This window comes from Crocodylus porosus, unplaced genomic scaffold (assembly GCF_001723895.1).
Source record: "Crocodylus porosus isolate Cpor-Errol unplaced genomic scaffold, CroPor_comp1, whole genome shotgun sequence".
Classification (NCBI taxonomy): Eukaryota; Metazoa; Chordata; order Crocodylia; family Crocodylidae; genus Crocodylus; species Crocodylus porosus.
The window spans coordinates 7,589,788-7,601,766 of record NW_017728911.1 but is presented as its reverse complement, the minus strand read 5'-3'; the positions used below and the strand labels follow the sequence as shown (position 1 = coordinate 7,601,766).

Genomic DNA, 11,979 nt, shown 5'->3' with positions numbered 1-11,979 from the left:
TGTGATTATATAATTGTTGTATGACCATGGAGATGGGTATCTCACTTAAAAACCCCAGTTAAACAATCATCCTTGTTTGGCAAAGCATACACTTATGTCTCAAGTGTGCGCGTAAGTGCTGTGCTGCATCTGTGTCTTAAATGCTGCAAGTTAGTATGTTGTTGTACACCTGCCCTTCTGCCCACCCCCCCAGCCTACCCCTCCACCTGCTGCTAGAAGTTCCTTGCCAGGGCCATTTCAGTGATCTCCAATATGGTGGTGGCTATAGCTTTTTGCTTTTGGCTGTGCAAAATTACAGTAATACAAATCCTGACCTGTAAGAAGGGGATAGCCACACACTGGGAGCATGGGTACCTCATATGGGTACATCAGGAATAAGAGGAATTAGAAGAAGCAACCCTTGCATACGGAACAACTATCTTCTGTGTCCCTGAACGCTACAGGCCTGATCCAGAGCCACATAAATCTGGGAAAGAGTCCCATTAACTTCACTGGGCCTTGGATCAACCCTTGTGAATGGGGTACTCTGGCCAGCAGCACAAAACACCCCAAAGCATGACTTCAGTGAAATTTGTATGCTCTTAATGAGCAACGAGAGCCTAGTGGGAAGGCTCCTCCAGCATTTTAGTTAGTATATGAGGGAGCTACCAGGTACTCTAGGCTAGTCATGGGAAACTGGCTAGTTTGGAGGTTTAGCCTAGATATACCCTTAAAATCTAGATATTCCTCCTAATGGGATTTCAGATCTACCAAATGGGGCTGGAAAATCCATGTCTTGCAATATTATTAACTATCTCTGCCTTGTGGGTGGGCTGAGTAAGCCAGGACACCCTGTCCTGTGGTATGCTGGTACTGCTGCTACCAGCTGCTAATCTATTATACAACTCTTTTCTCAAGAACAAAGAGGTGATTTGGGAGAACCCAACAAACATATTCATGCAGTGGTCTGAAAAGTGTAAGCTGGAATTTCTGACATGGCACTTGAACTTCATGTCCTTCTGGATTCATTAGAAAGGAAAAGTGTATGCATGTGAAACTGCACTCAGCAGAAATTTTAATGCTACATTTGCAATTGTCACCCAGCTAACTGGGCAACATCTTAGCCTAGGGCTGGTTCTGCATGAAAACCATGACCCGTTGGCTCCAAAATATCTGAGATCAGAAATGCAAAATGACCTTTAAGACCCTTGCCACATACCATCAAGCCTGACAAAGGCACTAAACCCCATTTGCTAGCCTTAATCCATGTCCTAATTCCCTTACCATCTTTGTGGAGATGGGTCTGATTCTGTGTGCTCATCACATGGGGGAATCTTTTACTGAATATACAAGGGGTGTGCCTGAATTGGAAGTGCACATGGAACAAGAGAGATCTTTTGCAAACAGAAGTTACTTTCTTCTCTGTGTTTAGGAAGAAATTTGCAGCTGAGCAGAGCAACCAGAACAAGGACTATTCACCACTCAGATCTTACTGCAGGAGCAATGGTGATGTTTGCAATGCCACAGAAATGACTGATGTCTAGATGTCCCAGAAATGGCTAGGAGGTTCCAAACCTGAATGACATCAGTGGATGAATCCAGGAAGAAGTTCTGTCTACAGTAGGAAAGCTATTCCCATAATGCAGCACTGATGCAACTCTACTGTTGGTTGTATAAATGAAGCTAGACTGCACGCATTTAACCACCAGAAAGAGGTTTTCAGCATGATAGCGAAAATGTCTGAGTAGTGCTGCAGTACAGAATCCACTGATCAACCACTGCTAGAAAATGTGAGTCCAACTTTTGCCAGTATTGATAGATTTAGAAAGGAAACCAGCCGCTGTTTTGATTAAAATAACTTGGTTCTGAACAACTGTGGGGAGAAGTGGGAAATGGTCATAAGTGGGGATTTAAGCTGTCAGTGTCTAATGTTTGAATTAAAGATATGAGGGTATTTGCTGGGTCTGGTTGTCTTTTTTTGCTTTGATCTTTCTATGCTATTGGAACAGCTACATGAAAACTGCCTAAAGCACTTAAGCATGTACTAAATAGGGGAGCAGGCCCATGTAGTCAATGGAGTCTGAAACGTGCACATAAACGTGTTGTTGGAGCAGAACCTCAGTAACAAGAGCTGGTGGTAAGAGTGGATGCAACTTCTATTAACAATGCAAAAGATTGCTCAGATCCCAAAGAACAGGTTTTAGGGGTTGCGTATAGGGAACTCCATATAGACCAATTTTTCAATTAAAATGTGGTGGCTCTTTATTGTGGGTCCAGATTCGCAGTTCCTATTTTGGAAACTTCTCACTGAAGTATTGAGGGGATTTGGCCCTTGTCAGGATTTGGCCCTTGGAGATGACTGTCATTCTCGAGACAGTGCAGATGCCCAGTCATGCATTAGTGGGGAGACTTGGCATGTGATCATATGCAGCAGTTTTAGATTTTGAAAAGCAGCTTTTCCAACACATGCTTAGAATTGTAATTACTTGCAATGTTGGGGAAAAGACAGGTTCCCCGTTTAAAAAACAATGCCAGGCAGTTCTTATTTCCTTCCACTGCTTTTGTTCCAGGTCACTTCTTCATAAGGACTGGAGCTATGCCCAATAGAAGGGACATAATGCACTAAAGCCCAAAGTGGGCCTAGGGAGGTGATCTTCATCTGGCTGGACATGCTTCATGGCTTCAGTCTCATGTTGCTAAGTCATTTATCTTCAACTACTAAGAGTTAGGCAACAGCAACGTGGCCAGCTATTTCCCCCTATGCTCTGTGAGCCTTTATCTTTGCAAGTTCCTGGACTCCAGCATGCCCAGTTCCCATATTATGGCACAGCATGGGGAGCCAATACTGCCATGTAGCTATTCTGCAGCACATGGCAGGTTATTCTAGGTTAACATTACTATAAACAAGAGCAGAGTCTGACCCAGTGGGTGCAGATTACTTACTTTTTCAAGTCAAAAGACATTGAGGCAACTTCAGACACAGTACTGATTTACAAAGGGGCAAGTTTTGCCTTCGTACTCATCAGAGACGTTTCAGTTTTTACTCTGGGCTAATCTGTTACAGGCCAAGATCTTGAATTGGAGGACCAAATTTCCTGCTCAAAGTAGAGGGGGAAAACTCATTTGTTAGTGGAGAGAATATGGCTATGGGTATTTTGCAGTGCATAACCCCTTAAAAAAAATGCAATCTTGTTGAGCAAAGATACTTTTCCTTGAATTGCCATTTTGTACCCTGCTTTTCCTGTAGGTGTCTGACCAAACAGTAGTGGTAGTTGTTGATTTATTTTTTGCACAAATTGTGTCACTGCTTTCTTTTCAAGTCACATCCACATTAAGACACTGTAACAAGATCTAAGGTGAGTCTTCCAGGAGAGAAGCCTGGGAGGGCAACAGTGAGCTGTGCCCTGGAAGGAATGAAATCTCTTGGAAAATGCACTGTTCTATCTTTCCAAATGCTTCAGTGACTAACTTTTCTGCAAAATGCTGGAAATATAACTGGACTTTTTTGACTGGTAAATCCTATCTGGGAGGCAGTTGATGGGCAAAGTGTGGAGTTGGGTACGGGATATACACTACATGCAAATCTGAGTCTTCTCAGTGTTACACTCAGTCGAAAAGTGTACGTGCAATGTTTTTCCTTGGATTACTTTCAAGGTTGCTATGCCTTTCTTTTTTCCTTTTCTCTTGGTGGAAGGTGTTGTTTTGTCTCTTGAAATTTGTGGAGAGCTCTATGTAGGATGGCAGAGCAGAGTGAAATAACAACATACAGAGGAGCACGGGCTGAGAGAGTGCTTTAGGAACCCCAGTTTCTCTCAGTGCTTAGCATACGTAAGTAGAAGGGCGGGGAGTGTGTTCTCTACTACCCATTTAGGTTGGTGCAAGTTGCTATCCTGATTTTGCTTCTGACTTTTGTCACTAGATCCTCTTTACCCCACTTAGCACAATGTGTCTGAGGAAAGAGATGAGAAATCCTTGCTACAAAAAGGTTGCTGCTGTGCAAGAGCAGTTGCAGTCCTGAATTTTGGGGAGTAGGCATAGACTCCCTCCCCCTGTGAAAATGAGTTCCTCATTCTACATACACTAATTAAGACACGTGGATCATTTAATGTGATTTAATCAGAAGCACATTAACATTAAGAGACTTAAAATATGAATACTATTGCAATGTACATCAATAGAAACTAATGTGAAGTTAAGACAGCAGGCCCATTATCTGTGGTTTTCGGTGAATGCTGCCTTAAAAAATGACTTTTTTAAATCACTCATATCTGAAAAACAACAATGTTGAATGAAGGCTTCACCTCTGGAAACATTACTTTTACACTGACGCTACAGACTTGTCCAACCACTAGCTTCACTTCTCTTCCTGTCATCAGCAATCAACTAATCTGGCTACAACAGACAAGCGTACCTCCTAACTGCATTAAAGGGGGAGAAGGAGCTGCCACTTGGGGGCACACATTAGCTGTTACATTGACTGCATGGTCCTGGAGCAATACTGGACACCCCACGAATCTCCATATTGCTGAGGCCTGTTACTAGGCATCATCCACAACACAGAGGTTTTTATTCATTTCTTCGTTACTAACACAACTATAAAAACACATCAAAACCATTTATATAAAGGACAGTAAAATAAGAACATATTTAGAATTACAAACTGTGATTATCTGCACAAACATTTCATGGACTTCTCCCAAAGTCATCCATTTTAATCTTGCTCAGAAGGAGGATGGGACTATGTCTAATGCTGTCCTTTTACACTTGAGTAGACATACCCCCACATTGCAGTATAACTGTCGTGCTTTTCTTTTATACTTCTGTTGTATTAGACAACACAGACTTTTCCCTAGATCTTCTTATCTAGAGCTCTACAACAGGCAATGTCAACATTTTACAGCTTCTTTCTGTTTAACAAGTCTAAGTTCAACCTTTCCTGGCCACCCACAGAACTAAGCATCACTTCTAGGATGTCATCTCATGTCTCTCTGACTGTAGCATCCTTTTCTTTTTGACCTTGACAAATGCAGCTGACATGACATCTATCAAAATGTGCTGCTACAATTTTTCTCCTAACCCATTGCTGCGGACATGTTACCCCTCTGTGTGCATCCTTTAACTTGCTTCCTGGTCTCTATCAAATCAAACATCAGCTGCTTACCGTTTTTCTCAGAGGTCCTCCACAGCCTGTTCCTACCTGCCATCTCTTGTGTTATCAAAATATTGACCCCTGCTTTGTATCAGCCCACAGTGTCAGCTGCCACTCTTCCCACCTGTCAAATGTTCCAACAAGCCCTTTTGTGCTTCTTCTTGTGTAGTCCTCGTGCTTGGGAGGAGGAACTCCTCATAAACATCCTCAGAACCACTTAACTGATTCCTTCATTTCCCTCCTCAAAACTCTCCATTGCCAGAATAGCTACAGAAATCTTAACTGTGATCTGTGCTGCTGGCATACTGAGACATTACCCATCCTGCTGGCTAGTGATGTATCATTGCCTCCTTGTGCTGTCTGGCTGTATCTGTATGTTCCCTTGTCTTGTTGTAAGCTCTTTGGGACAGGCACCATTTTTTGTTCTGACCTTCTACAGTGCCTGGCACATGGTCCATAGCTGGGGTCCTTAGTGCCATGTTGTTATTCCAATCATGATGATAAGTCTGGGCTAGCTCTGCTTCTCTTCCTCACATGGAGTGATTCATTCTTCCTGGAGTGGTCCAGCTGAACTCAGTAGTCTACTTAAGGAAATGGGTATGACACATTCTAAGTAAGGATGAGAAAATCTGATCCTATTTTTTAGTGTGTATAAACTCATCTCCAGATGAGATCATTACAGCTGGTCTTAAAACTAGCATGGTAAGAGAGTAAGAGAGAGAAAAAAGAGTAAAATGTCAGAAAGGGATGCATCAACATATTAACAACACTTCTAAATCAAGCGCATTGGAAAGTGCCAATGGATGGGACTCTTGACTGCTAAAATATCTTTCTGCTCCTATCCTCTAACAGCTTTGTGTAGGAAAAATAGCAGAGAGATAAATAATGTAATTGAATGAGCTATATGAACTTAAATATATAGCAAGAATTGAAGTATTTAATGGTTTTTGGTTCACTGTACTATTCACTGTAGAGATAATTAAATATAGCATTACTGGACCTACAGGCTGGCTTATTTTTCTTTGATCTCCCCATGCTCAGAACTACTCTATTTGCAGTTGCTAACAGCAGTTATTCATGATAATGATAATGATAGAGCTGTCTTTAAAATGAGCATTAATGAGCACTTAATTAACTGCCATTAAGTAAATTACAGGCTGTCATTGTGGTCCCAGAGATGCAGATAAACACTGAGAGATGACTAGAAGTAGTAATTTTACAAACAAGGAAGCCATGATTTTAGATCACTGCTTCTCAACCATGCTAGACTCAAGACACATCTTGTTAGACTCAGAGCACCCCTTGGAAATGCCAGATTTCAGTTTTCACCCTTTTTTTTTTTTACACTATAGAAAAAAGTACTAGAGCAATTTTTCTCATATAAAAAACTCAGAAAAACTACAACAGGTCACAATGTTTTTAATGCTATAAAATTCCTATTTAAAATCTCTGGGTTTATCTTGTGAATCATAATTACACATCTAACAGTGCTAACACTGCATGGCACCCCTGAAAAAAAATCTCAAGACACCTCAGGGTGCTGTAGGACCCTGGTTGAGAATCACCCATTTAGACTTTTCTAGAATAGTGACAGAAGTGTGTCACTGTGAGTGAACTGTACTCTTCTGTACATTTGAAGGCCTATTTCTGTCTATGCCCCTCTTCACTAGACTTTCAACACCAACTTCAGTAGAGAAAATAATGACTAAAGATTGTAGGTTATTTAAGTTTATTTACAGATCTTCTTCTTGAAGACTAATGTTTTTTAGTAGTATGGATTGAAACCAACTCTTCATGAAGAATCATTGCTTCTAAAAGGCTTCTTGAACATTGAAAGTGATATGACTATCTACCTACCCTTGTCCTTTGAATGTATCTTCCCATTCTGGCTGCATTTTGAAGCTTATTTCTTCATGGCTTCCCCTTAAATTAATGGAAAAATGTATTTATGTATTTGTTTTGCTCTTGTATTTAATGATATGAACTTAATGGAAATGATATGAATTGATCCAATTTTCATGATATTCTAAATCAAAGCAAATCAAGTTATGTGAAAATGCATTTCTCTTATATTTGGGTATGTAGAATTCTGTAGGTTTGGGAGAAGAGGGAGAAAATTACATCTATAAAAGAGAAATGGATGTTGCATCCATCTGTGTGTGTTTTATGAACGACAAGATAGCAGATATTGATACAATGGTACATCTGTTCCTTTATGAGCAGATCTCGACAATACAGTTCCAAATGACACACAAGAGATTCCCAGAGGAGCAAAACAGACTAGATTATGGGTTGAAGAGTTGTACTTCTGCCACATTGTTTATTTGGAAGTGTTAAAATGGGACAGCTCCTGTCTTTTTAAATTTTCTTCTCCTGTATAACCTAAAGCTGATTCTCTCAACACCTTTTCTGTGAATATGGTGCAATAACAGTAATTACTGAAATTGTGCTGCCAAACTCCTTTCTCTTTATCAAACCCAGTCTACATGTATTTTAAAAGTAAGTGTTAATGTTCTTAATCATCTATCCAAACACTGTCCTTGTGAATACTTACATTAGGGAGATACAGTCAGCTTAATAAGTCAGTTTAAACTAAAAATAGTTTCAGGTAACCTACCTGCCCTACATCACCTTACTGTTTTTCGTGGCTGTTCAACCAGATTTCTGGGTTTTTTTTACATAATTTTCTCTTCTGCCATGTGGGTGTGAAAGTTACAACCTGGAAAGCTGAGCCTGCAGCTGGACCTGAAGGGTGAAAGTCAGAGTCACTGGGACTTACCCTAGAGCAGTGATTCTCAACCTTTTCAGACTCAAGGCAACCCTGGATAGTCCCTTTGAAAATGCCAGATCTTAGTTTTTGACTAATTTCTTTACTACAGAAAAGTACTAAAGCAATTCTTCTGTTGCAAAGAACTCAGAAAAACCACAACAGGTCAGAAGGATTTTAACATTATGAATTCCTATTTGAAATCTCTGGGTTTACCTAGTGAATTATATTTATACATGTAACCGTGATAATATTGTGTGGCACCACGGGACACCCTTGGAAGGAGCTCAAAGTACCCCAAGGTGTATGGGATATTGGTTGAGAATCACTGCCCTAGAGCCAGCGTCTTCTAAATGGACAAAGCTGCAGAACTGGGAGACAAAGGGCAACTGAACACATCTCATAAGAATATATACATGTTTTCCTCTAACTCCTTTCATTACACTAAACTGGAATGTTGTTTGAATAATTAAAACACCAGGGAAAAGAGTGATTTCTTTTTAAGATTAAGGTATCTTTTAAAGTGTAGTGTTTTACTATAAATACAATATTCAGATAAGGAATGAAGTGTTTGATTCCAGTTATATCAGCTTGTACAGAAAAGGTGTGATTTTTCTGATAGTATAATAGTTCAAATATTGATTTTTTTTGTCCTCCGAAGTGAGACCACTGACCTGAGGGCAGTACCAAGGAATTAAAAAATTGCTCCAGTATAGAGGTTTGTAGGCAAGATGGTAAATTGTAAAATAAATGTTTTCAGCACTTTCTCACTCTTTCTGCACACACACAATGCCTGTCTGACTTGTCAGCTGCTACAATGCCACATGGTGTCTAGAGACTACAAAGAATCAGTCAAGCGGAGTTGCTCCAGAGCAAGAAGTCATATCATGAATAAATGACCTTCCCCTTTCTACTGCTGTTAGGGCCTAAGGCCAAAACAATGAAAGGTTTTAATCTATTCTCAAACCTGAGTGTTATTTCTGCTGCTTTGCTACTAGACTGCTGCAGCAGCAACACACTGTCTTAGATATACTGTCCAAGCCCCAAATACACTGAAAACCAAAGTAACTCCCAAGATGAGCCCTAACTGACTTGCTGTTCATATTCTGAGTTGTGTACACATTCAGAATTATCATACTATGGCTTAGACCTTCTTTCCCAACTGATTAGTTGTTGAAAGGAGGGAGAACCTTTTTTAATACAAGAACAGAGCCCAAAGCATTATCCTTAAATCCTGCAGGGCACCAAGCATTCTTGGCTCACTCTGAAATGTCTTTTACTGCAAATGTTATTCCATTGGTATTATTTGGGTGCCAGCCTTAACTGGATGTTCAGTCTGTTCTTGCCTTTTCATTGGGTGCATCTACACAAGATGCTAAAAGTCCAATAGACTAATTCTACTGTATAATGGTGAAAACTGTGCTAATGTGCAGTAGAATTAGTTTACTGTGCATTAGCATCATGTAAAAGACATGCACTGGCACTACTGCACAGTAGCACTGATTATAAAACACTTAGTACCTGTTATTACAGGTACTAGATTGAATGTGCTGTAATTACAGCACACTAATGCACATGTAGATGAGCCCATTATGTTCCTCTTCCTCCACAGTTTCCCCCTTTACTCCTCTTTTCCCATTCTTACCTTTTCTCTTAATTTCTACCTGCATCAAGTCCACCATGTTAACATGCCTTTCACTAAGTTTAGAAGGCCATAGGGAGCTTGGCTAAATTGGGTGGCTCCACTTTCCTATGTGCTAGACATCCAATATGCCAAACAAATGTTTTGTCAGGACAGACATACCATGTAAGATGTGCGGTAGTGTTGAGGTGATGTTGTTGCTGAGATGGTCCAGGAGATATGTGAGAAGCAAGAATTTTTGTGAGTGCTATCTTTTATTGGACCAACTGCATGGTAAAGACACAGGAAAGCTTCCAGGCAAGGATGGAGTGATGCCTTACTCATTGTGGGTTCTATTCAGTCACTCCTGAGTGAGTAAAGCCTTATTTTGTGATTACTGGTGGAGTACCATGCTACTCCATGGGAGCAAACATGGTAGACTCAGCCTTTTTGACTGTTAAATAGGACAGAATTCTAAATCTTTGGCCAGCAGCAAGCCTGGTTGTCACAATCATTATAATAACAATACCGTATGGGCAATACGCTAAAGGTTATTGTGGAGCTACGAACTGTCCAACTATAACCAAAGTCAAAGTCTATTAGTGGAATGCAAATCTGATTTAACATCAGTGAGTCACGAAGAGTTTTTATGTTTATGGTTCACCCTGACTGTGTTGGTGGCTTGTATATTCTTCAGCTTACAAACTTATAATTAGATAGTACAAATGTTTAGATGTTAGGCGGTGATGATCAGCCACCTTCCCAGTGACAAACAGTGTTTGTGAAATAGGATGCAAAACCTTTATCAGGGTATTCTCTTTCATGCCCAGAAACTTCTCACATGAATGACAGTAGACAAGAATGATTGTGGGTGTCACACTTTGGTCCTCTCCCTTTTGCATGGATGCTAGTCTGTTGTGGTTGCATCTGTCCTCTGAATCCCATGTTTATGATTTCCATTGTTTGGGTACTGACTGGCCACAGTTTCTATCATGGGTTCTCTCAGACATGCTCCCAAGTACACATCCATGTCTGGCACCCTCTTACACAGTGTTGACCCCATAGTATAGATGCCTAGACCCTGGAATCAGTGCTACAGCCCTCCCTAACCTCAGCTGCTTAGACAGATGCTGTGGGATCTCTGGTTTCTCAGTCATACCCATCAGGGTCAATGGGGCAGTAAAGCAAGGCATACAGGCTTAGCAAAGGAATTTATTTTCTTTATCTTAAAGCAAAAATGAGTACACATCTCTGAGAAACAAGCTCTTGAATGCAGTTTCCTGGGCTTGGTCACACCATCACTGTGAGTCCAAGGTTTGATCTAAAGCCTTAGACAATCTTTTTCTGCTTCCTTGCTCATGTCTTATGGTTGAATAACTTTCCCCCTAAGTAACATTTCTCCTTTTATTAGCCTGTAGGCTAGGCCACTACAATTCCAGCATTGTGCTTAGACCAGGGGATTCCAGTCCAATCTGTAGAGACAGGTTTGTATATAGGTGGACCCATTTAAAGTCAGAGCCACTGCTGGTGGAATCCCTCTTGTTCTAGTAGAGAAGAGCCCTTTGTTGTCGATGGCCCTTGATGGCTTTATTAAAGCTCCTCAGACTGAATCTGTCTACTAGGAGATGTAAAGTCTGAGAGACAAAATGGATGTTTTAATCCACAATGAAGGTTATAGTCATAAATGAAGTTCATAAAACAACATGGAATTCATAATTCAACATAGACATGTCCCCAAACTATCACTAGTGGAAATGAGGATATGCAGTAGACAGATTCAGGTGCAATCAGGTAGTTTAGATGTGTGCATTGATTTGCTTGCACCCATTTGCAAATATATGTGAAAGCAAAAAAAGCAGAGAAACCTACACATTCACCATCTACCCAACTAGGACCCAGATCCCAAGTGAGACTCTTGAATGGCACTAGAATAGAAATTGTGAGACATACTGACAGAGGTTTATTCTGTGTCTACCCACTGACTGAAACTGCACCATTTGTTTGGAAGTATGTTTGACAGCATGTACCGAATTGTTCAACAATTTTTCAGGTTCCCCTTTGCTCAATGCATTAAAACAACAAGAATGGAACACAGACAGTAAATGTACTAAACAGTCGAACTGTATGCACCATGCAGCATTCCTGCCATTTTGTTCCTGTTATAAGTAGAAAAAGACTCTGCCTCATGGTTTGGGAAGCCATGACTAGGGGATACTCTGGTGACAGAACCTGAGCTTATATTAGGACAGTGCTCATTCCCCTCTGCCATCCTTAGTAATTAATGCTGTAAGGCAAAAGTTTAGCTTATTGCACTGTAATTTGCTCTTTATTATATTTAAAAAATGGGAATGTATTACAGCCTCTTGCAAAGAGATCTTAGAAAAGTTTATTAAGGAGGCCATCCTTGATGGACTGGCCCAGGCTAACATCCTAAGGGATAGCCAGCACGGGTTTGTTGCGGGT

At 40.6% G+C, this 11,979-nt stretch overlaps 1 long non-coding RNA gene across 1 annotated transcript in view; it reads left to right on the top strand.

Annotated features, from left to right (window-relative positions):
• Positions 1 to 1,577: 1,577 nt before the first annotated feature.
• The window catches only part of LOC109308908, a 33,155-nt gene continuing 22,753 nt past the window's right edge, over positions 1,578 to 11,979 (top strand). Inside the window, exon 1 of the long non-coding RNA XR_002100733.1 lies at positions 1,578 to 1,769. This is a non-coding gene — a long non-coding RNA (uncharacterized LOC109308908). The remainder of the gene's footprint in view (positions 1,770 to 11,979) is intronic.